Source organism: Lutra lutra, chromosome 6, assembly GCF_902655055.1.
Source record: "Lutra lutra chromosome 6, mLutLut1.2, whole genome shotgun sequence".
NCBI lineage: Eukaryota > Metazoa > Chordata > Mammalia > Carnivora > Mustelidae > Lutra > Lutra lutra.
The window spans coordinates 84380380-84385980 of record NC_062283.1 but is presented as its reverse complement, the minus strand read 5'-3'; the positions used below and the strand labels follow the sequence as shown (position 1 = coordinate 84385980).

At 39.8% G+C, this 5601-nt stretch overlaps 1 pseudogene; it reads left to right on the top strand.

Moving 5' to 3' along the window:
• The first annotated feature begins 606 nt into the window (after positions 1 to 606).
• On the top strand, positions 607 to 1648 carry LOC125102737 (trace amine-associated receptor 4-like; annotated as a pseudogene).
• Positions 1649 to 5601: the final 3953 nt, after the last annotated feature.

Genomic DNA, 5601 nt, shown 5'->3' with positions numbered 1-5601 from the left:
CAGGATTCAAAGAATATGCAAATACCCACAAGAGAAATTAAGGAATGAAAAAAAGCACAATCTTTAGACTGTAATTATTGTTTGAGCTAAACACTGAATAATAGTTCCATAGGTCCTGGGTACTCCTGAGGGGATTCTTGATCTGTCTCTAGATTTAGAATCCCGAGTAAGGGTCTGCATATTAGTGCAACCAGAACATGGGCATTTACCTAGGTTGCTTAGGTGGTTATAACTGGGTTACTTAGACGTTGGGTGACAATATTCATTTCGTTTGTCTTTAGTTCCTTCCGAGTTAAGGGACAGTCTTTAGACTAATAGTAGAGGCATCTCCAGAGAGCCAGTGAGAAATGCAGAATCTCAACCTCCATCCCAGAATCAGAATCTATGTTTTGAAACGATCCCTAGGGGATTCTGTGTACATTAAAATTTAGGAAGCAATGCTCCTGGTAGATAGGGAGTTCAACTGGGGATTAGAATTGCAGCTAGCTGGGCCTTTCAGAAAATTTGTCCAAAAACAATTTTCATTATTTTTCCTCTTTCTTTTATAGAATGGAGAGAAACATAGTATTTTTGGAAAAGACTAATAGTATCCACAGGACAAAGACGATGAATTCACCTGATCTTTGGAACCCTCCAGAAGTACAATTTTGCTTTGCTTTGGTCAACAACTCATGCCCTAGAAATGTGAGGTCTGTGTTGAGTGTGTGTACCATGTACATTGTCATGATTGGTGCTATAGTGATGACCATGATGGGCAACCTGGCTGTGATCATTTCCATTGCCCACTTCAAGCAGCTCCAGTCCCCAACCAATTTCCTGATCCTCTCCATGGCCACCACGGACTTTTGTTGAGCTGTGTGGTCATGCCTTTCAGTATGGTCAGGTCCATCGAGTCCTGCTGGTATTTTGGAGACCTCTTTTGCAAAGTCCACAGCTGCTGTGACATCATGCTCTGTACCACGTCTATCTTTCACCTCTGCTTCATCTCTGTGGACCGCTACTATGCTGTCTGTGACCCTTTGCATTATGTCACCAAAATTACCATCCCTGTGATAGAGGTCTTTCTGTTCATCAGTTGGTCCATCCCCATCTTTTTTGCCTTTGGCCTGGTATTCTCAGAGTTCAACATAATTGGTGCAGAAGACTTTGTTGCAGCCATTGACTGTACAGGTTTGTGTGTATTGATATTTAACAAGCTCTGGGGGGTGCTGGCCTCCTTTATAGCCTTTTTTCCCCTGGGACTGTAATGGTGGGGATTTACGTACACATTTTCACAGTAGCTAGGAAGCATGCTAGGCAAATTGGCATGGGTCCTACCAGGAAACAGGCAGGGTCAGAAAGCAAAATGAAAGTATCATCCAAGAAAGAAAGCAAGGCCACCAAGACTTTAAGCATAGTCATGGGAGTGTTTGTACTGTGCTGGCTGCCCTTTTTTGTCTTGACGATCACAGACCCTTTCATTAATTTTACAACTCCTGAAGATTTATACAATGCCTTCCTCTGGCTGGGTTATTTCAATTCCACTTTCAATCCCATTATATACAGTATGTTTTATCCCCGGTTTCGCAAGGCTTTGAGGATGATTGTCACGGGAACCATCTTCCAGCCTGACTCTTCCACCCTAAACCTATTTCCTGCAGATGCTTAGTCAATGTTCTCCATTCTCCAAAATTATTTTTTGGTCAGGGAATCTTGGATGCTCTTTCCCCCAAAGGGAGGGTCATGGACTTGCTGGATAAAGATAGTCTTCGTGTTGGTGTTGGACACCTAAACAGGAGGAATAGATCTAGCTTTCTGGGTGTACCAGAGCTACCAAATTGGTCCATTTCTGGGGTTCTGGGAAGGCATCTCCAATAAAAAGAAACTCTCTGTTGATTCCTGAATTTACAAAGGATTTGGAATTTCATCCTTTTGTTTTAAATCAAATGGGGATCCTCTTTTTTCTTGTAAACATCAGAGGAGGAGACACAGTTATTTGATCTTCACACTCACTGGCAGCCACGCTGGGTTAATCTAAGTCTTTCTTAAGATTATTGTTATATCTTAGAGGAGTGGGAGAGTGAGCTTGAGTACACTGGGAACCTAGATTATTGAGCATGTGCGTGATGTGAATGTGAAGGGGAGAAGGAAGCAGACAGGCGCAGCTACTTTCTTTCTTTTTTTTTTTTTTTTTTTTTTTGGTGGTTGGTGGGGTGGTTTTGACTTAAACCTCTTTCAAAAAGGATTGATGTGAGTTTTGTGATATTTTGATTAAAGTTTTTTTGAATAAGAAGAATGAATAAAGAAAGAGTTTAGGAATATATTTTTTCATTCTCCCAATATAATGTATATATATACTCATATATATGGAGAGAGAACATGGGTATAAACATATAGGTGGTATTTCCACCTCTTTGAGTGTCTGTGTGTACATACTAATTATTCACCAAGCTCGATCTTCATTCACAAACTGAAGTTCCTGCCCTACCCCAGAGTCCTAGGATAATACTTACTGCCTCAAATGTCTCTTCATGTCTCTTTCTTTCTCTTCTTTCTACCCCTATTTTGTCCTTTACAATCTTCTTTTCACCCTTCACACATCACCCTGTCTCTCTAATTTGGTGGTTCTTCTCCACCAGGGACAGATTTACCCCTTGTGGACCTTTGGCAATGTCAGGAGACATTTTTGGTTTTCACAGTCAGGGAGGAAGTGCTACGGACATCTAGAAGGTAGAGCTGAGGAATACGGCTCAGCTGTCTACAATGCACAGAGCAGCCCCCACAAAAAAAGGTTATCTGGCCCCAAACTTCAACAGTTCCGTGGTTGAGAAGTCCCGCTTTAACCTTAGCTAAGCGCACAGCCTCAATATTCACATCTATGTAGACTTCTTTCAAATATATTTATTTCCAGCTATATCATTTCTTCCAAACTTGAGTCCCTCATTTCTTATTACCAATGAAGTATCTTTCTGAATGCTCCATCAAGATCTCAAACTCAACGTATCCAGCATCCTCCCTCTATGGGCACCCTACCACACCCCAAACCTGTTTCTCTGATTCCAGCTTTGTAACAGAGTTGAAAGTACACAGGTGTGTTGGTTCCTCACTGGACTAGAAGCTTCTTTTGTATGACGCTGTACCTTTCTATTTTCTATTTTTGTATCCCACAGTGTCTGGTATGGTTCCATTTCCATAAAAATCTTTGAACATGTTCACTGGATAACAGAAACATAAAAACTCTGAAGAAAATGAGAATTACTCAAATTCACAGAAATAATAATTATAAGGTTAGACAAGTGGGGGCTCCTTCTCAAGTGGGAGAGAAGATGGAAGAAAGAGCCTACTTATAAAGAAGAAAGGGATCTGAATTTAATTCCTGTTCTCTTTGGTCATATGTGTACAATATTCTATTAGGGAACGTGGGGACAGGGCCAATAGAGTGCTTAGAGGAAAATGACTTACTGACTCAGAAACATTTGCAACCTTTAAAATGAAGCTTTCATGCTCATAGAGTGAGCTTCCTGAGAATAGAAATAAGATCTCCCCTTCCCTTTCCTAGTGACTCACTAGTGGAAGTGCTTCATAGAACGATTTGGTCATATAGAAATATTGCTCACTATCTTGTAATGGCAGATTGGGAAATTTCTCAAATGCAGATATTCAATAGAAGGACTCTTCCAGCCAAGTAGAATATATCTGCAAACTTAGAACTGTTTATATGCAGCTGATGCATTTTATTTATAACTTGGCCTACTTTTGCAGGAAGGAAGGTTGCATTTCAGAATGATAACCTTCAGACACTGATAAGTTGAAAAGGGAAAACTTGTTACCATTAGCAGAGGTTTTAATGTTAAGTGCATTTTATTACAATAATTCTTATAGTAATATCAGAATATTTGGTTAAGCAAACCCCTCCATTCTATGATCTGGCCAAATGACATCACACATCCAGGCAAGACATCTAACCCTAGAGGTTTCTAATGTTTATATATATTTATAAAATTTTAATATAATTATACATAATATTATCATATAATACATATAATCATATAATTATATGTAATTATAATTTATACACTTTATATAATTATGTATAAAATTGTTATATAATTTTGTATAGTTATGCATAAATTATATAAATATATTAATATACTCATATAATACATAATATATATGTAATATAATATACATATACATATATATACACACAAATATGTAAATCTTAAATGCTATTGGGAACGTTTTTGCTTTTTTGACTCTATCCTCACTGTAAACTATTTATTGGGAGTGACTCATTACTCCAAAACACATTTAATAATATCTCTATCAGGTTGAGAATTTCCAGTACTCTCTGGATCTACATGTTCTGTTGAATATTAAGAAGCTCCAGTGGGGCACCTGGGTGGTTCAGTTGACTGGGCATCTGCCTTGGGCTTGGGTCATGGTCCCTGGATCCTGGGATGGAGCCCCACATCAGGTTCCCTGCTCAGCGGGGAGTCTGCTTCCCCCTCTCTCTGCCCTTCTCCCTGCTTGTGTGCTCTCTTTCTCACTCTCTCTCAAATAAATAGATATATTTTTTAAAAAGTGTCTCCTGAGGACTGTATTTATTTTGGTCATTTGAATATAGCATATTTAGGTCCTGAGATGTTTCAGCAAATTATTATTATTATCAAAGGACAGGATTTGAAATCAAAATTGGGTTTTGAGATGCTTAGTGGAGTATTGGTTTATTCTTTAATGGTTGCAGGAATACAGTCCTGCAGGAGGCTATATCCTCTGCCCCTAATCCTGAAGGCAACATGCCAGAGGCTAGGGTACTCCTTCTGTTTGAAGAATCAAAGCAGCAGGAGGAGTTCCTCAACTCAGGCTTTAGGCTGAGCGAGACCTCCTTCCTGCACCTGATGGGGTAATAGAGCACTGCAGGGTGGCAGGAACGTTTTACCATCGGCTTTCCGTGATGAGTCTTCCTTCCTCTTTAAGAGATTCAACAAGGTGGTTGAACTGCTAGAACCTAGGGACTGAACAGGAAGGGCAGCCCTTCACTCAGTACATAACTCATTTTGTCGTTTGATCTCAGAATAGCATAAAACATGCGACAATATCAAGGAACTCGGATCTGAGGCCACAGGTCCTTTTTGCAGGCCAGCATTTTCTTTTGCCCACTAAAAGCATAGCTAAACAGAGGAGAAATGAAAGAGCAAGTGGAAGCTTCTGTTGCAATCATAATCACTCCTTACCTTCATAAAGAACTTCTGTCATGTACAAAATATGCCCGTGAACATCAGCTCAATTATTACTCAAAACACCACCACAAGCTCTTCCCTAGTGGGAGGTGGCTAGTCCTAGGAAAAGTGAATCATTCCATTATTATTCCAAATCCAATGTTCTTTCCAGAAGGTATCTAGGTTGACTAGAGCAGCCATTATCTCAGGAGGACGATGGCTGCCATGGACACCGTGCTCTCTGTATTGAAAACCACTCAGTTCAATAAACATGTACTGAGCATCTACTATGTGCCAGGGGCTGCTTTGAGTGTTTGTGGTTCAGAGATGAATAAAACTGAAATCCTGGCTTCAAGGGAGTTACGGTCTAATAGGAGAGACATAGCCACTTAATTACCCA